Genomic DNA, 27,660 nt, shown 5'->3' on the forward strand with positions numbered 1-27,660 from the left:
ACGTTCTGTTGTTTTCCTCTTCCCTCAAGCACATTGCAGCTGAGCTTTCAATTTGTACATTCATTTTTTAAGCCAACATTGCAGTGCAAGTTCATGCACCCCCCAACCCGCAGCTAGGCTATGGCCTAAACCCCAGTATAATGACTAATTCGTTTAGTTTGTAAAGGTTAAATATTAGTGGATTAGTACATAGTAATGTTAATTGTTAGTAGCTGACACTACACTGCACTGACTCCCAAATCATGCATCACTCCAGCACTAAGTCACACACCTAGCACAACATTAGCACCATTTTTTCATAGTGCACCTTACCACAATTGAAGTCAGTGGCACTGCTAAAATGAGTACACATTTGAAATGTGTGCACTAATTATCCCTACAGCACCAACGGAGACGAGTATGGCCATGTGCACACACTCATCATATTGTTTTTGCTTTACCAACTGGAAAAAAAGGTCAAGTGACAGCAAGAAAACATGTCTTTGCTGGAGGTACAAATACCAACCACATAAATAAAGTCTCATCACGTGACTTTACCCGTGATATCAGTAGAACATATTATGCCACACTAAGAACGTCTGTTCAAGCACACCGCACCAATGGAGGACAGTACGGCCATGTAAGAACACTCATCGTGCTGGCATTGCTGTTAATACCAGGAATACATGTCAAGATACTGTTAAATAAAACATGTCTTTGCTGGCTGCTCAAATGCTCCCACACCCTCCATGTAAGAACATGATGTTCGCCATGCCAGGAACACCATTATAAATTGCAATGCCACAATAAGAGAACGTGACTTTCCTGGCTATGTGCTCCAATGCCTTGCAAAGCCTTGTACACACACACACACACACGCATCCATACCCATTCATGCAATCAGTAAAGCACACATACATCTTCTCTCTCAATCCTTGAAATGAGTACCCAGAACATTCACATTGCATACTTAGTAACATGCACTCTCACACCTATACACACCATTCACGCTTCACTCTCATTGGTACCCTTAGAAGACACCCCCTGCATGAATACATAAATACATACATACATACATACATACATTCATACATTCATACACAACCGATAACGATGCACAAAGGTAAACATGCATAAATACACACACGAATGCTTTATTTCCTTATTCATTTATTTATTTATTTATTTATTTATTTATTTGTTTATTTGTTTATTTATTATTAATATGCATACAGCCAGTTAGGCTTTACATATAAACATCATTATACAAGTAAACATATTTCCCTAAGTTTGACCATTACTCAAATGCATATCAACACGAGGATACTAATAATAATACAAATATTCATAATAAAAACTTTAAAACAGTATGCCTTTAGACAATTCCATTACTATCGTTAAAATCATTTAATAAAATGTCATCATATGATAGATAGCATTTAAATAATTGCCTTGCAATAATAACATTTTCCATAATCTGTGCATAGTTACTGTCTCGAAACTATTATTATATGCTTTCACATATTTTACTCCCATTAATTTAAGGCTTTCACAATAACACAGCAAGTGTTGAGCAGTTTCTATGGTTAGTCTGCAATATCTTTCATCTTTAATAATACCCAATTTCCCGCCCAACACTTCCAATGTAGGATGAAGGTTAAACTTAAACAGAAGTTAGTGTCTTACTGTTATAGAATTGGGAAAGGCTAGTTGGTACCCAGGCTTGGTCAAGTTAGGTTCCCAGTACTCTAGAAAAAGACCACTATTAGCTTTTGTAGCCAAGTTTATCTTGTCGCGCTCTAAGTCGAAACTATAAATCGATAATTTTAATAACCGTTTGTTTCCAATCCTCTGCATTATCTTTGGCCCATCTGTGATATGCCTTTGCTATCATAAATTACTTTCCCAGGAAACCATCCATCGACTCTGTGATAAATGTGTTAATAGTGAGGTTGCATAGTTTCACATATAGCATTGCTTTTTTATATTCTATAAAATCAGTAGCACTCCTCAAATTACATTTAAATAATTTGTATTCTCTAGATAATATTTTAGGCATCCTGAATAAAATCTTTAAGAGTTTTGCTTCAAAACAGTCTATTTCTTTGGTATATCCTGTCCCCCATACTTCAGCTGCGTGCAAAAGACAGGATACTACCTTCGAAGAATAAAGCAGCTATATGGTGTGGATAGAGAATCTGCCTTGCTTACCAATAAAGTGACTAAGTGCATATACAATTTTAAGGCATTTAGGTTTTGTCTCTTCCCAATGGTATTTCCAGTTCATTTTTTGATCAAAAATGACTCTCAGATATTTATAACATTCCACTTCCTCAATATTTTGTTCCATAATTGTCCATCTATGGGATGTATGCCTGGTCCCTCTAGTTGTGTTGGAAAAAAGTAAGGTCTTGGTTTTGCTAATATTAATACTAAGACCATTCAATTTTGCAAAGCTTTCTAGTTCAGATAATTTGTATTGCAGGCCCTTAGGTGTATACTCTAGGAGAACAAGGTCATCTGCATAAGCTAGCCAACTCAGTCTTAAGGTACCTATTTTGATGTCATTCATTATTGTATGATATACATTTCTCATGAAGTCTGCTAGATATAAGTTAAATAACGTCGCTGCAAGTATGCAGCCTTACTTGACTCCTCTATAGGTTTTCATGGATACTGATAATTTACCTTCATTATCTAGCTTTATTCTTACTGAAGTATCGCTGTACAGCAATTACATCACAGCTAGCAAACCTGCTGGCATCCCCCATGTCTCGAGTTTCATCCACAACCAATCCCTCAATATGGTGTCAAATGCTGCAGTAAAATCTATAAAAGCAACATTTGCAGGCAGCTTTCGAATTTTCCATGACGCCTCTATTGCTGTTACTAAATTCACTATGCTATTCATTAATCACATTCCAAATACCTGCATTATTATTATAATTTGCACATTGGGCTATCATTCGCCATTTTTCATTTAGTTTCATAGAGTGATGCAAACGCAGCCATGTGCGATACTTTTTCTTTTCAAATCGAATTTGTACTGGGGCATCTCATTTTTCCCCACGTATTATTTCACTGATACAGGTTCTACGTTTTTTTTTGCTTTATGTATCGCTATATCATAAGTCTTATTCTTATCATGGTTAATGTTCCATCTCTCATGAATGCTTTGATGGACTCTTTTTTTGGCAGTAACAGGTTTTATTGCTATTACTATTTCTTCAAAGGTCTGTAACATTTGTTTTGGGCTCCTAGTAGATGTTTTTGTCATGCTATCAATACATTTCTCTAATTCCATCTCTGCTATCACTTTGGCTTTTTCTAATTTGCCTGGATTCCACACTATTCGGTTACCTTTATTATTCACTGCTATCTGGTCATTCAATTGGTATTCACCGTGGGTCCCATATATAGGTAGTAACATAAATAATGGGAGGTGGTCACTATCTGCCCTGCAGCCTATGGCCATATCTAGTGCTATCAAATTTTCATTGACTAAGACATAATCAATCGTGGACATTAATTGTCCACTTACTCTCGTCACGCCTCGATGTGAATCACTGCTACTTGTAACATTAAGCATTTTTAGATCGTACTTCAAAAACAACTTGGTCCAAAGTTTACCATGGGTATTGGAGATCCGTTCCGTAGGGCCGGATCGCAAGGGTCCTGTAGATTCAATATTAGGGATATAAATTTGTGCATTAAAGTCACCTAATAAGATGACTGGTAATAGTGAGTTGTATTCCTCTAAAATACTTATTAGGGTGAGTATATTTTCTTTGTTATATACGCCATTAGGCGGATTATATATATTTACTGGCAGGATACTGGGGGTAGAGGCAAGATCACATTTTACCATTACCGCCAGTTCCATGGAGGTGGACCACTGAATTTTAGTTCCTGTCCACGGGTGGCGGATCGAGGTTAACCACCCTCCCTTAGGTCGCCCTATAGGTCCTTTCTGAGCTGGGCTTTGTATCGTTGTTCTGGCATCAATATCACATTCTGTATAGAGCCAAGTTTCTTGGAGGGCTATAATCTTAACGTGTGGAACAAACTCTAGCAGATAATTTTCCTCACTATAATGAGTATTTCTGTCATGCCTGCGCCATGGGCGCACACATTGGCAACCATCATGGACTATTTGTCATTCATTTATCTTCAGAATACTCTTGGAACAACCCCTATTCACACTTTGGTACTTAATTCCCATTTGCGTGACTTTGGTGCCTTCTTATATAACTCAACTAACTTCATGTACCACAATGCACCTTGCTACAGCTATCAATTCCTGGCCATTCCCATTTGTCAGCATTGGAACCACAATCCCCAGAAGCCCTAGGGATCAGTGCTGCTTCCACCATCTCAGGACCAGAGAGGGAGGAGGCAGATTGTATTCAGGTGTGCTGCTCCAGGTGCTGCCAATTAGCCTGCCTCAGTACAGGACAGGGCGGTATTTAAGCAGCTGCCTGCAGGAGCTCAGTCTCTTGCATCAAGAGTCCTCGCAGCCCCTTTTTGCCTTTTGTCTCGAAATGGTATGCTGTTCCTGCTGCTGCTGCATTTTCCTGCTTTTGTTCCAGTGCTCTTTCTGGGCTTCCTGCCTTGCAGCCTGCTACACCCTGCTGCCTACAGCCCTAGCCTTTTGGGCTTCCTGCCTCACAGACCTGCTCCTCTGGGCTTCCTGCCTTGCAGCCTGCTACACCCTGCTGCCTACAGCCCTAGTCTTTTGGGCTCCCTGCCTCACAGCCCTGCTCCGCTGGGCTTCCTGCCTTGCAGCCTGCTACACCCTGCTGCCTACAGCCCTAGCCTTTTGGGCTCCCTGCCTCACAGCCCTGCTCCTCTGGGCTTCCTGCCTTGCAGCCTGCTACACCCTGCTGCCTACAGCCCTAGCCTTTTGGGCTCCCTGCCTCACAGCCCTGCTCCTCTGGGCTTCCTGCCTTGCAGCCTGCTACACCCTGCTGCCTACAGCCCTAGCCTTTTGGGCTCCCTGCCTCACAGCCCTGCTCCTCTGGGCTTTCTGCCTTGCAGCCTGCTACACCCTGCTGCCTACAGCCATAGCCTTCTGGGCTCCCTGCCTCGCTGCTCTGCTCCTCTGAACTTGCTCCTTGCTACTCTGCTCCGCTGGGCTCCCTGCCTTGCAGCCTGCTACTCTCTTCTGCTTTCAGCCCTGACCCTCTGGTCTCTCTGCCTCTACGCCCTGTTCCTTTGGGTTCACTCCTTGCTGCCCTACTCCTCTGGGCTCTCTGTCTGCCGCCTACTACAGCTCCCAGTCCTGCTCCTCTGGACTCTCTGCCTTGCAGCCTACTACAGTCCTCTGCAATCCACTACAGTTTTTTCTGTACCTTGTACCATTCGGTACTGCAGCCCTGCTTCCTTGTTTGCAGCCCCCCTCTTTCCTGGCTGCTGCTCCCTTGCTCTCTTCCTTGTTTTTAACCCCTTGTTCTTAAACCCTGTCCTTCTCTTCCTTGACTCCTGTGTCCTCCCCTTTAGTTTACCCATTTCTATCGTGCTGTTTCTGCCTTCATTCCCTTCTGCTAGATTTCTCTTAGACTTCCTTGTCCCTGGTTATTTCTGTTCTTGTCTCTCTTGTGTTTTATGTTGATCCTTTGTACAAAGCTTGACTGTTGGTTTCCGGCAGGCAACCTCTGCCCTTTCCCTTGTCGCGTTTTCTGTTTAACAGACACCCACAGCTGTTGTTCCCAGCCATGAGCAGACAGAGTGGGCCTCTGTAATAGTAATCCGTGCAGAAGGCTGGAGTTTCCAAAGGTCAGTGGAACACTCTTTTTCCATATCTGCATACACCCCAAGAGGGAATCCAGTTTGTTTGTATCTTTATATTTCCTGCTCTTTTCTGTTCACAACTACAGTTGCCTACTTTTCTTTCTTGTTGAGTTTCCTGCTGTGTGTGCACTTATCTGTCACCTTACATCAGCACAGCCACCGAAACCCTACCTGGGAGCTCTGTGCCACTCTTGACAGAGTGCCATCCTTGACAATTTCCATGCGTGTACCATGACATAATAAATTCAATGTCATCGAGGCCGATTCTCAAAGAAGCTTTTAAATATTGCTGGCAGCCATTGCCAATAGCCACTGGTTAAGTTGTTGTCTACCTCAAATGATTTAGGAGGGATTTTCTCAGATACTGTTTTGTCGACTATTTTCTGTTCTCTAATCAGTGGTACAAGTAACCGCATTACTGCTTTATCTATTGGGTTTCTACTAGGGTATTTTTTTCAAATAATTTAGCATGACTAAATATATAATCATGTATTGAGCTCTCATAACACCATACATTAGAGATAACTTTCTCTGACTACCTGATCTACTATCTTTAGGTCATTTGATGTTATCATCCTTAAAGGAACTATCGATCTACATAACTCTAATATTGCTTTACGATTAAGGATTTTGAAGATTTTTCTAGGTTCCATTACTTCTAGCTGAAAACATTTTGAAGATTTTCCTAGGTTCATCATGGAAACTTTATCACTTTTAAACTTATGCATAGTGTCCGAGGTAGATAGAGCTTCTATTTCTACATTATGTACATTAGCATCCTTGTTTGTTGGACCCTCCAATAATATTGAAGGTGCTATAGGTCTATGCACTGCTTCATCAATAGCATTTACCGTGCTTGACTAATCATTAAATAATGTCTGCAAGTCATGAAGTACCACCTCGGCTATCCCCTTAAATTTCTTAGCCTTTTCTTTCTTTGTGTGGCAATCTTCTTGTACCAATCCAAGGTTCATGGATGAGCTTCGGTTCTCCTACGTCAGGGCAAGTTACAAAAGATCTAATATCTGAAGTGGTGGTTATCTTCTTCAAACTCTTATTATTAGTCATTACTTCATGACTCTTCTCTGTTTGTTGATACTTTTATGTAAGAGTACCGAGTGTACGACTAAGGTTCGCTTGATATTCTCACATTTATCAACCAATGTAGTAAGCACATTCTCCAAAGCTTCAAATAGTTCCGAATGACTTTTTCCCTCAAAGCTTACATCGTCAGATCTATCTGCTATCTGCTCATCCGGTAAGTCACTCAAAGCAGGTGTTGAAGATACAGCTACAGGAGGGAGTTTGGTGAGATCTTGTACTTTCGATAGTATCAGTTGACCTGATTTAGAGTCAACTGTCACTCTATCGCCATCCCTGTCACTCCATTGCTCATACAATGTTAACAGGGGGGTAATAGCCCCCGACAGTACCGAATCATCACAGGTCATCAATGAAGGGTCAGATAATTTGTCCCATACTTTACATTTCATTGCCTTCTGCATTGAATCACTGGCTACTACTGCTTCCCAGTCAAACATCCCACAAATATTCTTCTCGCGCTGATTTATATCTGCCAGTAGTAGTGCCATTTTTACATTTATATTTACAATTTCACTTAAAGAGGGCACTTTCCAAGATGGATTCTCGCTTCCAAGTTTCATATTCACTTCACCATGCTCACACATTTGGTGGAGAGACTCTTCAATTATAGTGTTACTTCCCTCCGGGTTAATTTCATACATCAAAGAATTACCTTCATTCTCAATTAATGTTTCTATAATATGTACTCGTGTGCTATCTTCCTCACGGCATTCAGCTGTTTTATGGGGTAACTGAAATACTTGGGATATCAGTTTTGTTCCTATACATGGGAGATTAGTGCAGATATCTGTAACAATTTCACAGCATGCCTCATATGCTGCATTCACAGGTTCCCGTATGCTGGTTACAGCTTGTTTACGTTCTATGTTTGTAAAAAAAACTCGTAATTTTTGCTAGATTAGTATCGGATACAAGTCCTAACCGACTTATTGTTTTCCTCGCACAGGTTTTAGTTGCGTGGAATTCCGCTGCGGTAACTTACTTAACCCTACAGGGTTTTTTTATTTCAAAGTTACTTGTTGTTTCAGATCACAAACTGCAGAACACAGTTCCATCTTATTCAAGAAAACTAAAGTGAGCAAAAGAACACTTTCACTTAAATAATTATTCAGGTTACCCACTTTAAACAGATCTACCCAGTTTCTCGTCTCCGGCACCCACCACCCGATTCCAATTTAAGGGAGGTGAGTGACGGAGTGATGGAGTGATGGAGCTGGGGCGACCAAGAAAGGTATTGCTGATACCAGTTTTAGCTACTGTCACGCTAAATACTAGCTATGCAATAATAAAGGGTTAGGCCGAGCCAGCACCTAGGTCAGATAGTCAAGATCTTCTGAATTCCGTATATAGTATGTGCAAGGTCACATAAAATGCCTACTTACATGATCCCAACTGCACACACTATGATACGGAACAGCGTGTAACGCATTGCACCAACGCCTCTATTCCATTCGCCCGCAGCATCTGACAATTAAAGTATTAAAATAGCTATGACCTGGGCCAGAGCATGTGAGGACATCAACTAGCTTGTATCATGACTTTACACTATTCAATTATGCATGAATGAGAGTAAGGAGCCTCCTAACTCCCAGCGAACAGCTAACAGACAACAGACTTTGCCGGGACTTTGCCGTGCGCTGTTGCGCGCAGCAGTCTGTATTTGAATGTTGTCACGCAAAGGGGCGTGGCCACACCTAAAAACGTTAAAAACACGTTTAAGAAATAGTATTAACTTGGGCTAATGTCACCCAGTAGACAACTGATCATAGTCCAACAAGTTTCCCCGGCGTACTTTTAAAACAAATAAAGTCTCCAATCCTGCGATTCAGCATGTCAATCCTCTCATGCACAGACAGTATCCAGACTTCTGACTTCAAACAACAGACTTTGCCGGGACTTCGCCTTATAGGTTGCCCGACCAGCTCTGGACTCAATGCTCCTCACTGGGCCGCTGGCTTGCGTGCGCCACACAGACAGGAAGCAGGGACAGCTTCCTGTTCCTGACATGCATGGTGAGGCCGGAATTCCCCCATCTCACTGCACAAGGATACCTAATTGTGCAAGGAGTACCCCTAAACACAGTTAGGCATGCACTTCATCAGCTTGTATCCCCAATGGGACATGCACGGCTGTGGAAGCAAACACCCCAGCCTTGCCCATATGTGCTGGGGAACTGAAATGCAAAGGGAAACTATACTTCCATGCTTTTAGTAGCTCCTCATTATGATCAGTGGGCCAGTGCCCCGTTGGCCATTATGAATGAGCTGGCCCTGTTTGGAAGATCAGCTTGGATAAGTGTTCAGTTGTAAGCACACTGTGCAAGCATCGACTGTCTATGTGATGACCAGCTCCATTTAATAAAAGGTGACTGGTATTATAGGTCTTCTGTGTGAAGGAGGACAGTAAACAAGTGGGACGAACCGTCTGTAAACATGTTTAAAAGAAAGAATGTCCCCAAGTACTACCCATGGTGCCCCACCGCGATTCTTTGCCAGGGCGCCTCATTGTTCAACTGGATCTCTAAAGTCATTGCATGGGTATGCATGCACACTTTGCAATGTTTCCTTAATGCTCACAAATGTCCGAGCACAATTAGGGAATAAACCATATATATCACCAAAAAACGATTTTAAATTGGAGATTTTATGTGAGGTCTCAGCCTAAGTCATCACTGCTTCATATTGTGCTAATTTCATTATGTTTCTCCATTATCAACTGGAGAATAGTTTAACATTCCAACCACATTACTAGGTAATGGGAACAGCCAGCACACATTGGCCCTCATTAGGACCCTGGCGCTAATCGGTTAACGGCGCTGTAAAAGGCTGTGGCGCCGTTAACCCGTTAGCGCCTTACTACGAGGTCCCTTTGCGGGACCCGACATGAACGGCTGGTCTAGACCAGCCGTTAAAGTAGGGACCCGCAAAGGGACCTTGGTGCCAAGTATGGTACCGCAATTTGCGGTACCGTACTTAGCGCCTTCCCCAGTCCTATTGAGCCCTATGGTGCAAAAATGGGAATGGGGAAGGGCCAATGTTCAATGGGGAATTACCGCCTAGCCAACCTTGGAATGGGGTGGTAATTCCCCATTGAGCATTGGCGGACTCGTTACGATACCGGCACCAACCATGGTGCTAATAGTGCCATGGTTTAGCGCCAGTATCGTAATGAGGGCCATAGTGTTTCAGTGGCAAATACTGCTATTACTGAGGTCACCCAAAACAAGTTTATTCTTAGAGTAACAGTGCTGGGTTTATAGGGCATCGCCATAAAAGTGTGTTCTTACAACAATAAAACTTGCCTTATTGGATAAACCAAAAAATGTGTCCCTATAATAATAATACTTGCATTATTGGGAAAAGCCAATAAAAGTGTCTGCTTACATTTGCTGAGCAGTACTAACTTTAAGTGTCAAAGCCAGGGCAAGCATTTTTACAGTGGGTGGAAGTACTGGCCTTATAGGACAAAGCCAAGACAAGTGAGGTCTTACAATGACATTATTTGAATTATTGGGCAAAGCCAAGACAAGTGTGTTCTTATAATTACAGTACGTTCATTATTACAAAAAAGTGCTTGTTATTACAGTGGTTGAGAGTATTAGCTTCATTGGTGAACGCCAAGGTAAGTGTGTTCTTACAGTGGCTGGCAAATCTGGCTTTATTGTACAAAGCCAAGACAAGCGTGTTCTTATCATTACAGTACTGGCATTATTGGGCAAAGCCAAGAAAAGTGTGCTCTAACAGTGGCTGTGGGCTTTGTCTTTATTGGGCAAAGACCACGCAAGGGTTCTTTTACGTTGGCTGGAAGTCTGGCCTTATTGGATAAACCTATCGTGGGTGTGTAAGTATATTTACAGTTCTGGCATTTTTGGCAAAGCCAAGAAAAGTGTGCTCTTACAGTGGTTGCTAGTACTGCCCACTGGTTGCTGGTATCCCATTACTGAGGGCTGTAGTCAGTCTGAAAACAGTTCTGACTGGCATATGCAGAAGCCTTTCTAGGATAGTAGATTCACTTCCTTTGAGTGACATTCCTGAGTGCATTGGTGTGTTTGGAGGGATAGTCTGTCATTGCTTGACTATGGTTCTGTTTTAATAATACTTTTTGTTTCATGAGGGTACTATATTCACTCACTGACTCCTGACGGGGATAAACGCTGACTTCCATACTTACTCCCCTTATCTACTTTTCGATTTACTGAAAGATCCTGCTGCTTAAGGGGGAAAAGACCAGAAGAAACTAAGATTCTCCTATGCCCTGATCTTGTGCGTACAACTGAATCTGTGCGTACAACTGAATCGCAGCTCTTGCTTCAAAGCCTTGCTTCTCTGAAGCTCTTGACTGTGTCTGCATCATTGGATCCAGTTGGAGTGCCTTTCAGCCTAGAAGAACCTCAATGCCAACTCTGATCAGAGTTTCTTCATTACACAACATGAGCCAAGCTCCCTGGTTCAATCTCTTTCGTATGAGATGCTCCAGGAATCTGGGCTCCCCAATTCACCACTGAACTGCATTATCAAATTCACCTTCTGGTCCTTATTTCACTTCTGGCTCCTCTCCTTTGTGACGCTGCAAGTAAATCTTGCATAATCATTCTTCCCTGGGGTCTTCTTAAGCCAAATCCATTCTCAGAATCCAAATGCTATGTTCGAAGGATAATAAGAGATGCTTGTATCATTAACTACTGGAGACTAAAGTGTCTCTGCCTTGACCTTTGAATAATTGAGCTTATGATAATCATCCTTCCCAAAGGTCTTGGGTCCCTCCTGCACCAGTGTTTTATTGATGGAACCTACAATGGTTGTCAAACAAACAACATGCTTAGTGACCATAACTGGCAATGCCAAATACCACCTGCTGCAGTACGATTTAGGTCTATTTGACCTAAAACCTTTGACCCAATCACATTTCATTAAATTTATTTGACCTTTTTTGGTCTAAAATGTGGGGGGGGACCACCCGCAAACCCCTCCCACTTCCCCTGAACCGAATCTATACCCTTCCCCACTATATATATATATATATATATATATATATATATATATATATATATATATATATATATATATATATATATATATATAATGAAACTTTATGTTTTAGGTCAAATGTTTTTAGGTCAATTATGCTTATAACCTGCAGAACAGCATTTTTAACCCACGGTATAGCTCTCGCGTATCTCTGGCACTGTTGGAGAGTTCTTTCTTCAATTGAATCTTCATCTCTAGGTGCCCTCTTGATCATCAAGTGTCCTATGTGGCTTACACTCGTTCAGAACCTCAGAAACGGCTCCTTTTGAACTTTTTCACCAAAGATAACTTTCTTTTTGCAAATCTTAGACCAAGGGCCTCATTACAAGTTATCCGGTCCGGAATGTGGTGATTCCGTGATGACGGTGATACAGTTTCTGCGTCCGCAAGGTTGTGGAAAGAGCGGTGGATTACGGCCTATCGGTCGCACGCACCACACGGATGCGGAAACGGTGTCACCGTCGCCACGTAAATACCCACGGAAATGGACATACCAGCCCCCACAAGCAGTGTAAAAACCGCGTCCGCCGCATCCTCACGGACACGGAATCAGAAATACCATGACCACAAAAACCAGAAAGAGAGAGGCGGCCATTATATAAACCACTATCCACTGCCATCCAGAGTCAGCACAGGCTAATTCTCCACACTGAGAAGCTAAAAAGGACCACCAGCATGGCAGCCAAGATGCCTGCCCAGAGACAGCGCAAACAGCGCTTCAATGAGGCAGAGCTCACTGTATTAGAGGACCACATAGTGCAGCATGCTGAAATGCTTTTTAGCGCCGACCAACGGCATGCAACACAGCAGCGCAGAAAGGATGTGTGGGACGAAGCTGCACGGAAGTGCACAGCTGTGGGCATCACAACAAGGAGCGTGAAGGACTGCCACAAGAGGTGGGACGACCTCAGACTGAGGGTGCAAAACCTGATTGCAACACACCGGCAGCTCAGCAGTGGCACAGGTGGAGGACCTGCTTCACCACTGAGGCTGCAGACATGGGAGGAGTGCTGCAGCAGTATCTTCCACCTTGAGGCCATCCATGGAATTGGGGATGCTGAGGCAGGAGTGAGCCCACCTGCTGGTAAGTGCACACATTTCAATGTCATATGAGTACTTGTTGAGGCCAGGAGTGCCCCCAAAGGACCCATTAACAACCCCCCCAGCCAATACATGAGTGCCCCAAAGGACCCAATCATGACCCAGATGATAAGCAACACCCTTAAAATACATGGCCGTCAACAGTTATATGCAAGTAAATGCAAATGGTCACTGATCAACCTGTCTGATGCATGTGATGCACCCATCAGGTACCACCACACAACTAATAGCATGCCCTCTGTGTCCCCAAAGCCATTTCAAGTGACAATGACAACGCCCAACAGGCGAGGCAATGTGCACCTGCACGTGGGCGACCCAGCACCCCTGCCCAGGAGGAAGACGCTAGCTGCTCAGCATCTCTGCCACCAGCTGCATCTGGTACGGATGTAACAGCCAACACCACCATCTCCACGCTGCCTGCTGCCACACAGGTGCCACGCCCGCCCATCATGCCCACACAACCCACCCCTGAAAACATTTGCACTGCGGAGGAGGCTGCAGGCAGTGACAACAGTGCCCCAGCACTGCATTCTGATGTAGGGCCACAGGGGGCGGTGCCCAACCTGGATGACTTGTCATCCCTCCAAGACCTCCAGTTCAGCCCACCATCACTACACAGTCCAATGAGGTCGCAACCCCCTGGATGGCTGAGCTGAATGCCCGCATGCAGCAGATGGAGGACCAGCAGGCCACCCTCACCCAGCTAGTAGAAAGGCAGCTGGAGGTGTCCAGGCTGCAGAGGGAGAGTTACAGTGCATCTGTGCATCGTCTCTCCAGGTCAATTGGACTCTTTGCCACAACCATAGTGACCCTGGCATGCCATGTGCAGGAGGTCAACAACAACATGTCCAGCATTGCAGAGTCCATGTTGCTTGCCTAGCAGGCATATCTGGGACATTTGTCAACTAAGCCAGCAACAGTGCCATCCACAAGCACCACCCCATCCAGCTCCACCTCTGCCAGCCCACGGAGGTGCTCAAGTCGCCTAACAGGTCCCTCAGGCAAGGATGCCTGTGCGCAGAAGCACACACGCAAATGATGCCATGTGTGTTTGGCAGTGCAGGACACATACATGGACAAGAAGGGTGTAAGGGGGTGGGTAGGTTGGGGTGGAGGGGGAGGTCCATTAGGGGGTTAGTAAATTGGGGCCTGGTTGGGGGTGGGTACATTTGGGTGGTGGGGGAGGTCCATTAGGGGGTTAGTAAATTGGGGCCTGGTTGGGGGTGGGTACGTTTGGGTGGTGGGGGAGGTCCATTAGGGGGTTAGTAAATTGGGGCCTGGTTGGGGGTGGGTACGTTTGGGTGGTGGGGGAGGTCCATTAGGGGGTTAGTAAATTGGGGCCTGGTTGGGGGTGGGTACGTTTGGGGGGGTACGTGGGTACGTTTGGGTGGTGGGGAGGTCCATTAGGGGGTTAGTAAATTGGGGCCTGGTTGGGGGTGGGTACGTTTGGGTAGGCACGGGTGTACAGCTTCCCTACCCAATGCACCTTCTTACCTGTTGTTATGTTAAAAATATATTATCATTGAGAAAAACATTCATCAGTGGACATCCATCATTTCATTTGCAGTCCATCAATTCATTAACTGGCATCGTCATATCCATGCAATGCTGTCAATGTGCAGTCTCTCAAAAGTAAATGCGAATTAGTGTATCCCGTGCTTGTTGTCCATCTCGTGCACCCCAGGAGGAGGTGGAGCCATCCCATCCCCATCCCCATCCGAATCTGCATCTTCATCCTCTGCGTCTGGGGGCAGCGGAATGTTACTGCACAAGCACAGATTGTGCAGCATGGCACAAACAAGCGTAATTTTACCCATCTTCACTGGGCGGCAGAGCAGTGATCCACCAGATCTGCTCAAGCAGCGGAACCGGGCCTTCAGTAGTCCAAATGTCCTCTTAATCATGCCACATGTGCGGACGTGTGCCCTGTTGTACACCTCCTCATGCCTGTTCCTTGCCCTCCGTACAGGCGTCATCAGCCATGGCGTGAGTGCATATCAGGCATCACCTACATGGGATGTAGATGTGGGGGAAATGTCAGTGTTTGTTGTATCATGTCTTCATCACATACAGTGCAATCTTGTGTCATTGATCATTCATCCATATGTGCCAAGCAGTGGTTGGACCGGTGGATGATTACCATTCCTGTGTCATTGTCGTCGACGTTGGCATCTGGACATTGACCAACGAATTGATGTACATATGTAGTTGCCCCTGCGGGAAATAGTGTTTGGTAAGTATGGCATTGTGCAGTGATGTACACACATGGCGGAGTCAATCAATTGTCTGTGAAGATGTTGTCGGTGCAGGATGTCTCATGTGCAGGCATCATGTGCATTGGGGGGGCAGTGGCGCATATTGTGGGTGGATGCATTGAGTGGCTCCAGGTGTATGGGCCAGTGGTAGTATCGGTTGTGTGTCTCATGTGGCAGGGTGTGTATGGGCACACTGTGGCAACCTGTCATGTGTAGTTTTGTGATGTGTGGGTTGTTGTGACTGTTCACTAAATGGGCGGGGGGTGATGCATGTGCAGTTGTAGCAGCCCACTCACATTGGTCATTGCTCTGGACACACACCCCCCCCTCCACAGGGCCTGTGCATTGGCAGTTGTACTCACCCAATAGCCATGTGCTTTGTCCAGCGTAGCGTTCGATGTACCGTGGCAATGTTGAATTGAGCCCGGGAAACGTGTGCATCAATCTGTTATCACTTGTGCGGCATCACATACCATCTGTACATTCAGTGAGTGGTACAGTTTCCTATTGCGGTACACCATCTCAATAGCACGTGGTACTGTCAGCTCTATGTGGGTGCAGTCTACTGTACCTATGCAATTTGGCATGCCTGCAATGACATGGAAGGCCAACTTGGTGGAAATGACCTGGGCAAGGGTATGGGGTAGGGCGATGTGTTCAGACACATGGCGCAACAGGGCATCCAGTACCTGTACCAATATTTTGGAGAAACAGGGTTGTGATAGCCCATGCAGCTCACCAACTGTGTGTTGATAAGTTCCGGTGCCAAGAAAATACAGAACAGACACAACCTTCAGGAGGGGGGGGGATAGTGGTGGTGATGTCAATGTGGCTGCTGATATCGTCCTCTATGATGGTGGTGATGTACATGATTGTTGGACGGTCCAGCCGGTATAATGTGTGGATCTGTCCTGGGGTCAGGTTCCAGGGTGAGGCTCTGATGCATGGTATTGCAGGCTGCCTCCGGGGTCATGCCGGCTGGACAATAGGGTTTGGCATGGGTACTGGGTTTGCTAAGTGCTGCCCTTTGCCTCCTCCGCCTCCGCCTCCTCCGCACCATTACTACCATCATGTGCAGTGCTGCCTGTTACTTCAATAGCCCCAGTCCCAATGCTACTAGAGCTGCTGCCTACATAGTTCTGTTTGGAGTTGGCCTGAGTGTGGCCCTTTTGTAAGCTCCCAGTGGCCTGCTGGGTCCAGCTGGCCTCATTTGGTGCACCTGTGGCCTGATACAGGACTGGCCTGATTCAGATCACCAGGCACTGTTTAACGTCATGTTTGTGGTCGCGGCGATACCGCCACCGTGGTCACGGTTTTTGCGCTATTTCTGTGGCGGTGTTTCCATGTCCATGGTACTCGTAATGCTTGCAGTGTTTCGTATTGCCGGTAACAGAGGGGGTTTCCCTGCAGGCGAAGTTTATGGGTGCCTTGACTACGCGGTGGCGGTTTATAGTGGTGGTGTTTCCAGGTCCGTAAGTCATAATTTGGCGATCGCAGAAACGCTGCCGGTACGGTTATACGGCAGCGTTAAGTCCGGACCGGAGAACTTGTAATGAGGCCACAAGTTCATACAAATGGTCTCCCTCGGTCTCTTGCAAAACTCTTTTGGTCGAGATAAAAAGTGTTTTATTTACCTGCGATTGCAGCTTTCCTTCTATGAAAGACTCTTCATTGAGGTCTTACGTGCTTTTTGAAATCGTTTTTTACATACCTGTTGCATAGTGCACTACTTACCTGTTAGTATAGTTTGTTTTACTTTTGCTTTTAATTATATAAAGGTTATGTTTTTATAAAACAAAATATAGTGTGTTAACATTCTCCTTGATGCTATTTGTGAAAGGTGAGTACTGTACCTGCAAATCACTTGACTCCAACACCTGAGAGTTAGGCCTGAGCTGCTCTGAGGGCAGGGCGGTAATTCCCCATTCACCATTGGCCCTTCCCCATTCCCATTTTTGCCCCCATAGGGCTCAATGGAAATGGGGAAGGTGGTAATTACGGTACCGCAAATTGCGGTACCGTAATTACCGCCAAGGTCCCTTTGCGGGTCCCATCCTTAACGGCTGGTAAAACCAGCCGTTAAGGTAGGGACCCGCAAAGGGACCTCATAATAAGGTGGTAAGGGGTTAATGGCACCGCCACCTTTTACGGCATCGTTAACCCCTTACCGCCTGGGTCGTAATGAGGCCCGATGAGTCAGATCACTCCTCTCCATCCAACAGAGAAGACTTCATTTGGGTGGAGGCCTACACATGCATTCTGCACTTCCCGCCACTGCTGTTCCAGTGGGAAAGAAACATCTGGAAGGAATCAAGAATGAAAGTACTGTGACGTACCATTTCCAACTACCCAAAAAGTGTTCTGCTCTTTGATTGAAGGTGTCATGGAGTAAAGCTCAATTCTTCGCTAGGGAACAATGTGAAGGCATCCTCTTGTTCTGTGAACACAGCAGCAGCAGCACATAAATGACAGGACTTGCAAGATTTTATTGTGTTATGAGTTAAATGATTTTCCTTTTGCTCCATATCGTTTTCATGATTATTTGTTGCGTGTATTTTTGCCTTACTTTGGCTTGCACGGAACTGATGCAAGAAGACATAATAGGCTACAATTCTCAAAATCGTGTTTTCATTTGTACTCGAAAAATGTACACAAATGTGAGGGGAAAAACACGTTTCGCATGTGTGCCAGTTCAAAAACTTAACGTGCGAGTCTCTGGGCATGCAGTTTTGGCGAGCTCTCAAGTGTGTACTTTCTAGAAATAGAAAAGCTCATGCTTTACAAGAACTTTTATATTTTCTTCTGCATGTCCAACCCGCAACTAAGGGTGGAAATGTAGCCTTGGCAGTGGCACGCTCTTGCAGGCCATTGCCAGGCAATGCTTACGCAGCACCCGCCTTGGTGTTGGGGGTAATAATACTTTTGCTCGTTGGAAGTATTTCTGGCACTTGCATATGTATGGAGGGATGGTGGACTGTGGCACATTTGTGCTTGAATAAACTCCTTTTTGAGAATCAAGTGGCTTGCATACAAAACCTTTCCTGAGTTAGGATCAAAGTAGTTGAAAACTAAAGCAGCGTGCATTTGTTGTAATGCTCTCTTCTCGTGACAACTAATAAGAGTAGAAGGGACCCATCCATTGAAAGTAATATTTTGGACCCTTTTGAGCTGCTGTGGGTTTAAAGAAGTACTCTTGTGTCATCTGCCTTGCATTGCATTACACAGGCATCCTGGAATCTGCAGCCGCAGTATTTCTATTACATGACAAAACGCTGATAAGGAAAGCAGGCTAGGATAAAAGGACTCCATTTATTCAATCAGATCTGCCCCACTTGAATAAAAGATATGAGTTGCATTAAACAAATCTGACGAGCAATTTTAATGAGATGTTTTTAATTTTAATTTCTTAATGTATTCTTTAAATAAAATAAGAGATATAAAATAAATGATGCATGACAAAAGATTTGTTGGGTTGATATAGTAAATGGAAAATACAGCCATCATTTCTCCATTTGAGTTAATAATATGAAACTGAAAAAAATGAAATACTTTCCTAAATCATTTTAAATCAGGTTAAAGCATAACTGAGTTCGCATAGGTTTCATTTGGAGCATAGCTGCATGCCCTGGGATCTTCCCAATAGACAGGCAAGGGGACAACATTTCATAAAATTGAGCCAATTTGAAAGTATTGCTCAAAATATTTTTTAACCTACTATCCAACACTTTTCCCCCAAATATTCTAGGAGTGTTCTTGAGGGGTCCTAGAAAATACCAGGATGTCATCTAGGTAAATAATAACAGAGCGGAACAACATATCCGAAAATGTGCGATCCATGAATCGTTGAAAGATCGCTGGGGCATTTACCAGGCCGAAAGGCATTACCCTGTACTCGTGCAGCCAGTGGGGTGTTCTAAACGCGGTTTTCCATTCATCTCCTGCCATAATGCGCAGGAGATGATATGCATTTCTGAGATCCAACTTAGAGAAAATGGTAGCGCCCCTCACAGCTTCAAGTATGTCAGAGATCAGGGGCATCGGGTATCTATCCCGGATAGTAACCTTATTAAGCCTGCGGTAGTCAATACAGGGTCTAAGTTCTGTGGAGTCTCTTTTGGCAATAAAAAACAGAGGAGCCCCTGCGGGAGATCTCGAAGGTTGGATGAGGCCATTCTTTAAATTTGCATCCAAATATTCTTTGAGTACTTCCTTCTCTTTGACGGAAAGGGAGAACATTCTGCCGAAGGGAACCAAGGCATTGGGTGCTAAGTCTATGGCACAGTCCTCCGGGCGATGTGGGGGTAAACCGTGTTCAGCCTTTTCCACGAAGACCTGATGATAGACCTGAAACTGCGGAGGGATCAGATGAATACTTCTGGGTTGAGATCCATGGCCTGTATAACTGCTGGCTGATAGCCCGAGGATTGCAAACAGAATTGATGGCAATGGGATGAGTGGAAACTGAGGGTATTCTTAGCCCAGTCAATCGTAGGGTTGTGTTGGCGGAGCCAGGCTATACCCAGTATAATATGAAAATGGGCAGCCCGGATAATTTTGAATGAAATGTCCTCTCGGTGTTGTTGAATGGTAAGGCCGAGGAGTTCAGTAGAATGGGAAATGGGACCGGAACAAAGAGGGGTTCCGTCAACTCCCTCTACTTTAAGATCTTCCTGGTTTTGGACTCGACGGATTCCCATCTTCTCGGCCCATAAGGTGTCTACAAAATTGCCAGCGGCACCACAATCTATTAGGGCTAATGTTCCCACTGCTTGCTGTCTCCATGTCAACTGTATGGTAACCACCATACAGCGGGTGTCTTCCGGTTGTGAAGATGGAGTGATGGATAATGATACATAGGGACCTTCCAAAATACCTCAAACCATAGTCCCCCCTAGGTTCGAGGCGCCCCGTTTCACGACCGTCTTGGAGGGACTTCTGGACAATTCCGTAATAGTTGTGAGGGAGAACCGCAATACATACAGAGACCTGCGTCCCGGCGTCTCTTCCGTTCTTCTGGAGTAAGTGGAGACCTCATAGTCCCAATCTGCATAGGTTCTTCTTTGCTGGGTGAGTTTGAGGATGGAGAGGGAGACAGAATAGGCCCCGGGAGACCGGTTGTACCTTTAACCTTCTTTCTTTCTTGTCTGCGCTCATTGATCCTATGTTCGATCTGTAGAACCACTGACAAAAGTTCTGAGAAAGAAGCCGGACGGGGAACTCGGGCCAACTCATCTTTCAGTTCCTCCTTGAGACCACGCCGGAATATTGTAAACTGCGCTTTTGGGTGAGTCTTTTGAACTTCGTGATGTAAGTCAAAAGGTCCAGCTGACCTTGGTGGACCTCCAACAATTCCTTGCATGCCATATATGTAATTTCTGGCCTTTGAAAGGCCTGTATTAACTTGGTAAGAAATGCTTCCCAATCTTGTAGGACCGGATCATTTCCAGTAACTAGTGGATTGGCCCAGGCCAAAGCATTTCCAGACATGTTAGACACCGCAAAGCCTACCTTGCTCAGTCCTGAAGAGTAGGCGACAGGCCGGAAAGCAAAATATACGTTGCAGGCTTCAATTAATTCTTTAAGTGACTTGGGAGTGCCGTCAAATTTACCCACTGACAGAGGCATAGAAGGGAGATCGGAGCGGGTTTCCTGATCGCTCACCAATTGACAGAGTACATTGTTCTCCACCTTAAGATTCTGTACTTCTTGGCTGAGATTTCGGACTTCCAGGTTAAGTGATTGGACAGCGGAAACTAATTCCTGAATCTGTTCAGGGGTAGCCATCTCAGTGTGGGTTGGGCGTTGCAAACTGTCACAAATATCAGATATATCCAAGTCGCTCCCTACTTCTGTCACCTCCCCCTCCTCCTCACCTGAGGAAATGTCTTTGGAGAGCTTCCTTCTTCTTTCTCTGGTGGCGGATTTCTTTTTTAGGAGATATGGTATACCACGGAACGACGCCACAATGGTTGCCGGAGTTTCCGAGAACCAGTGGCCCCGGATCCGTGATATCCAGAGAGGAAAAAGCCGGAAAGGCAAAAAAACCCTGGAGGACTCATCAAGAGAAGATTCCAGAAGACTACGATGTCCGGTGAGTAATAAATCCCCGGAAGTTGGCGAGGGTATAAGATACGAGGGGCGAAGAGTACTGGCAGAAGACAACAGAAGAACAGCAGGCAAAACGGGACGCCAAAGAAGTGACACTGTACTAAGGGAGAAACCACAGGGGAGAGGACAATCTCCTCTAGCAGGTAAGGAGAAGGCAGGGGAAACCAGACTGAGAGGAGGCGCCGAGGGGGATAGCCCCGCGGGCCAGGTAGGTGGAAAAAGAAAGAAACAAAGAGAGGAGGGCGAGGAGCCCTAAGGACAGGAGGGGGCTCAGCAGAGCCAAGAGGAGCACTGAGCGTAACAACCATAGGTAGCGAAGAGCGAAAGTTGCAACGCGGCAAGCCTGCAGCAACTGGACGCCAATATGCTGGAGGCGGCCATATTGGAAAAAGACTAGACCGCTCTCGGAATGCGTCTCAAACGTGGCGGGACATTCCATGGCGACCGAGCCTCCATCGGTGCCAATGACCGAAAAAAAAGGGTTGCATGACATAGGGACGGTGTTCAGTGGTTTAAAAAATATATATTGTTTAGCCCTCGATGTTTATTACCAGCGATGAAATCACATGTAACTGTTGTTTTGCATTGTGTTATGGCACACCACCATTCATGAGCCCTCTAAGATAATATATTTGTGTGGCAGCTTATTGAACGTTTTAAACCATAAATGTGAATGTTAACAAAACACAATTGCTAGGTATAGCCTCCACATAACGAATGCATCACTGACACGTTAGCTCCTCATTCACCTCAGTCCTAATGGAATGAGGAGTCATTTATTTTCACAAAGTAGGCAACTGCTACCACCCAGCAAACAACATAGAAGAGGGACATGTTTAATAACTATTTTTGCTAGTCCCTCATCGCTTGTTTTTGTCATTTTGACTTTCTGTTTAAAGAGGAAGCAGTATCACTCTCTTTTTGTTTATTGTCTAACTCTGATATCTTTGTAGGCCAATCAACTGCACCGGTTCCAAGGAACATGAGACCCACACTCCCCAGTCATCACAGAAGCAAGAAGCACTTCATCATGGAATTCAGACTGCTACTGAAGGGGTGGGGGGGGCGATTTCCCCAGTGCTCCCATTGAAGCAAGATCAATGTTTTTCCTCAATACTGTTACTTGTTCAGAAATTCTCAGAAGAGTACAGAACTTGTTGGACTTAAAAGAGAGGAACACATTTATCTCATGTTTCTAATAAAACATTTCGAATGTGTACGTTTTGGCTTACTGCACAAAAACCCAGACTCACTTGTAGTGGAAAAGGTTGCTTTAATGTGACAGGCCAAAGCTTACAAATAACCGCTTAGCTGGCTTCATGGCCTTACAGACTAACAAAATATTTGAAACAACCAATTAATAATTCAACATTTTCATTTTCCCCAACAATTAAATAATTAAATAATTCCACTTCCTCCCTAACTATCCCTTGGTCCCTACCATCTCCTTACCACTTCTCAAGGCGTCCCGCTTTCTCCGCTGGGCCATGCCCCTCCAGGTTCAAAACCTGTTCCCCCGGGGTAGCCCTTTTGTGCAAACAGCACCACCCCCACCCTTTCCCACGCCATCCCCCCATTGTGCTTCCCTCCCCCACATCTAAAGGGTCCATGCCCCCGGCAACCAAAACAACTTTCAAACTCATAACAACTCCCCTCTGCACCAATCTCCCCCTTCCTATGACCTGCAGCCAGTCTGACCTGCCACATCAGCAACAGAAATTTTACATCACAACTTCCCCAACTAGTGCCCTAACCTATCACACAAAACTACCGAAAACAATAAAGACCTTAAACAGAGACTAAAAACCCCATGAAAAATTGAAATGGAAGGTAAAACCCGGAAGAACCAAATTACATGGACCCCACCCTAGAAATTAAAACCAGATATCTGACATAAACCAGAAGAGGGGTGGGAGGGTGGGTCAATCTCACGTCCAACTGTCGCCTGTTTCCTGAACCTTCCCTGACCCCTTAAACACCCCCCGGGGGCGCTCTACGTGCAGGCCATCTCGCTGGCTTGTGCAGTGCCAAAATTCACCTCGGGGGAAACGCTTTGCGTTCCCCCCGGCAACCTCTTTTTGGCTTACTGCACAAAAATCCAGACTCACTTATAGTGGAAAAGGTTGCTTTAATGTGACAGACCAAAGCTTACAAATAACCGCTTTCCTGGCTCCATGGCCTTACAGACTAACAAAATATTTTAAACAACCAATTAATAATTCAACATTTTCATTTCCCCCAAAAAATAAATAATTAAATAATTCCACTTCCTCCCTAACTATCCCTTGGTCCCTATCGTCTCTTTACCACTTCTCAAGGCGTCTCGCTTTCTCCCCGGGACCATGCCCCTCCAGGTTCAATACCTGTGCCCCCGGGGTAGTCCGTTTGTGCAAACAGCACCACCCCCATCCTTTCCCACGCCATTCCCCCATTGTGCTTCCCTCCCCCCACATCTAAAGTGGCACTGTCCCCGGCACCAGAAAAACCCTCCCCTGAGGTGTTCTTTCTGCCCCATCCCACCCCATTCCTTCCTACTTCCAACTCTTTAATATATCTCTCACCATTCACCAACCAGATCAATTCCGACAGATAATAAGTATTTCCAAAAACTGACAAATGGACATCATCCTCTCTAAATATCATGAATCCTTCGTAAACTATTTCTTTATGGTCCAAAACCTGTACCGCCGCCGAGGCAAACATTTTTACCATCTCTCTGTTTATCCCCTTCCTTGCCCACTCTATCGCTCGCTCACTTCTCGCCCCCCTCCAAACTCTCTGCGGCAACAACTTAGTCCAAACTACACATGCTTGAGGCCACATTTCTCGGACCCATAACAAATCCATTTTCATTTTTCTAAGAAGAGCCACACCAGTATCTCTTACCAGGTCATTTTCCCCAGCATGAATAATCACCGCATCTGGAGACCCATAGCATTCCCTCAACACAGCCAACATAGGCAGTAACTGATCCCAGCGAAGCCTCCCTAAACCGGACCATCTTACCAAAACATCTTTATAGCTGCAACCCAATTGCCTGCCAAAAACCCTTTTTTCTGCTTCCTTCCCTGCCCACTTAACAATTGAATGGCCGACAATCCAGATTTGCGCCATCCCCCCGACTTTCGAGCAGCATCTGAAAAAAAAATTACAAAATCACTTACAAATCAAACCATCCTACCACATACCTGTCTCCATAGGTCCTCTGAGAAAACTTCTTTCAAACATCCCCTTTACCCAAATCCCTGACATACCCTTTGTATCTCCCCGACCTCCAACGCCCCAAGCTTTTCACCTTATCCTCCGAAAAGCCCAGCCTATAACCCTCAGATGCTGCACCCATCCTAAAAGAATGTGTTCCAAACTCCTCTGCCTTTTCCCCGACCGTTACCAGAACCTTTTGCAGTACCCCCAGAACTTGTGCGCTGATACCGGTGCCCCATCCTCATGCTGAAAAACCAAACTTGTCCTCCCCCACAACGCTCCTTCCACATCAAACCTGTCTGAACCAGGCATAAATCCTTGCTCCCCTGCCCCAGCAAAACCCAAGAGCCCTTTCCTTTTTGATCTTAGACCTCTTGAACTTGATGTCCAAACCTAGCTCGGTAAATTGAACATCTTCCCATCGCAGTCCCCCTACCCCACTTTTTCCCCCCACCAGCTCAGAAACCCTGAAGGCCCCGAAGAATAGCCAAGTAAAGCAAACAGCAAACAACTCTCCTTCCCAGTCCGACCAGCAACCCCCCCCCCACCGCTTGACACAACCTTGTTAGCAATTCCGCCGATACCGGTCTCCTCTTATCCTTTTCCCTCTTACTTTCCCTTGCCCATCCTTCCAACATCCTGTTTGCCATTTCTCCACCGCTCGGCTGAAAACCTCAAAACCACTTCCCATAGGAAGCAATCCCTGCCAATTTCCCCATTATAGTTGCCCTAGACCAGCCCCTACCCATGCACCTCAAGACGAAGTTAGTTACATCATCCGTTCTCTGCTCTTCCACGTCCCCCCTACCCTTCCAACTACAAGCTCCCCCTCCTATAAAATCCTCCCAAGCTCTCCTGTACGCCTCTCTAGATGCCGGGGCAAGCGAACCCTCCACCAATGCAAGCGCTCTCAGCTTCCTATTTTCCACAGCTCCTCCAGAATCCGCTGCCCCTCCTGATCCCCATCTAGAGCCAATCCACGGAATCTCTGCCATTGAAAATGAGATAATGCATCAGCGATGCCATTATCCTTCCCAGGCACATGTTTTGCCTTAAACACGGCATTCCATTCCATGCAACGCAGAACAAACTCTCTCATCAGTCTCGCCACCCTCTAATCCCTTGCTGACTGCCTGTTCACTACATGAACCACCCATTCGTTGTAAATGTTGCAATTCACTTTCTTATTTTGCAAATCCTTCCCCCACAACTCCAATGCAACCAGCAAAGGAAAAAATTCAAGGAATGCTATACTCCTTCCTTCTTTCAACCAAAGTGATGGCCACTTCTCTGCACACCACTTTCCTTCACAGAACACTCCGAAACCTCTTGCTCCTGCTGCATCCGAGAATATCTGCACCTCCCATGACACCGGATCTCCCTGCAACCACATGGGCACTCCGTTAAAGCTCTCCAAAAAGCTCAGCCAGAGTTTACAATCTTCCCGCACTGCACCCGATACTCTTATCTGATGATGTGGGCACTTAGCTCCCGCCATAGACCGCGCCATGTTTCTACAAAAAGTCCTCCCTGGGGCCACCACCTTGCATGCAAAAATCAAATGCCCCACCAATCTCTGCATTTCCACTAGCATCATTTTCTTGGCCCCCACCGCTTTTTCCAGCAGTCCTACCTGTTTGCTCACCTTGTCATTTGGCAAGCGTGAGGTCATGGCCACTGAATCCAGTTCAATCCCTAGAAATGTCAACACCACTGCCGGCCCTTCTGTTTTGTCTTCCGCTAGAGGCAGCCCCAACTCCCCCATCAAATCCTGAAACAACTTTAGCACCTCCTTGCACTCTCTCTCTCTTTCTGCCCTGCTAATGAACAGAAAATCATCTAGGTAATGCAGAACACTTTCCCAACCTGAACTGTATGAAAAAACCCACTGTAACAAGGAACTGAAACGCTCAATCAAGGCGCAGGAAATTGCGCACCCCATTGCCAAATCGTTGTCCATGTATATACGGTCCTCAAATTGCAAACCTAAGAGTCAGAAATCCTCCCGGTGCACGGGCAACAACCTGAAAGCCGCCTTAATGTCCCACTTGGCCATGAAGGCCCCGCACCCTTCTTTCCTCACCAAATCCACCGCCTGGTCCACACCTGCATATACAAACCCACATTCTTCCGTGGCAATGAAATCATTGACAGACATGCCCTCAGGCCATGACAAGTGGTGTATCAATCTGAACTCCCCCGTGGCTTTCTTAGGCATCACACACAGTGGGGATATAACTAAATCCCCCGACAGATCATCAAATGGCCCTACTATCCTCCCTGCCGCTATTTCTTTACCCAATGTTTGTCTTACCACCACAACATTTTCCTTGGCTGACTTCAAATTATCCGCCCACCGACGCACCCTTGGTCCCTGATAACCCAGCCTGAAACCATGACAAAAACCCTCACTCAAAATCTTAGCCCCTTCCCTTTCTGGATAGAATTCCAACCACTTCTCCAGCACGTCCAATTTAATAGAAGTAAAAGCTTTTCCCCACATCCCCTCTGCCGGATCCTCTCCCCCTCCCACTGTCTCCCTGTTGGAAACACTGAGTGAGAGGGTGGTTCCATGCACATTTGCTACATTCATGCCTGAACCTACATAAGTTCCTTGTGCAGCCGTCCTTATGAAATGCCCAACACGCTGCTGAGGGCTGCCCTCTGCCTCCTCCCCCCACCCTCTCATGGGCGGGGCAACCAAGAAAGGGCCGGAAAGGCACAGGCAGACCACTTGCTGTGTGCAATGTTGGTGCAGGCCTCGTTGGTCCCATCCATTGCAGCCATAGATCCATGTCTATTTCCCCCAGACAGCCTGACTGTCTTCAGCCATTCTTGCTCTGAATTCCTCATCGTAACGCACCAACAAAAAGCCCCCAAAACTCGTAAATGCCTTCCTAATTACATCCATATATTTTAGCAGAGCCATGCATCGCTCCGGAAATTTCTCACAATAGACATTGGCGTAAATAATAAATGCCGATGTCCAATTTTCAATTGTCACTGGGACCCTTAGGCATGAAGCCAGTTCTCTCTCTTCTTCCTTAGACCCTTCTTTTGCTCTCACTTCCCTGTGGAGCAGCTTAAAAACA

The sequence above is a fragment of the Ambystoma mexicanum genome, chromosome 4q (assembly GCF_040938575.1).
Source record: "Ambystoma mexicanum isolate Mex_15411 chromosome 4q, UKY_AmexF1_1, whole genome shotgun sequence".
NCBI lineage: Eukaryota > Metazoa > Chordata > Amphibia > Caudata > Ambystomatidae > Ambystoma > Ambystoma mexicanum.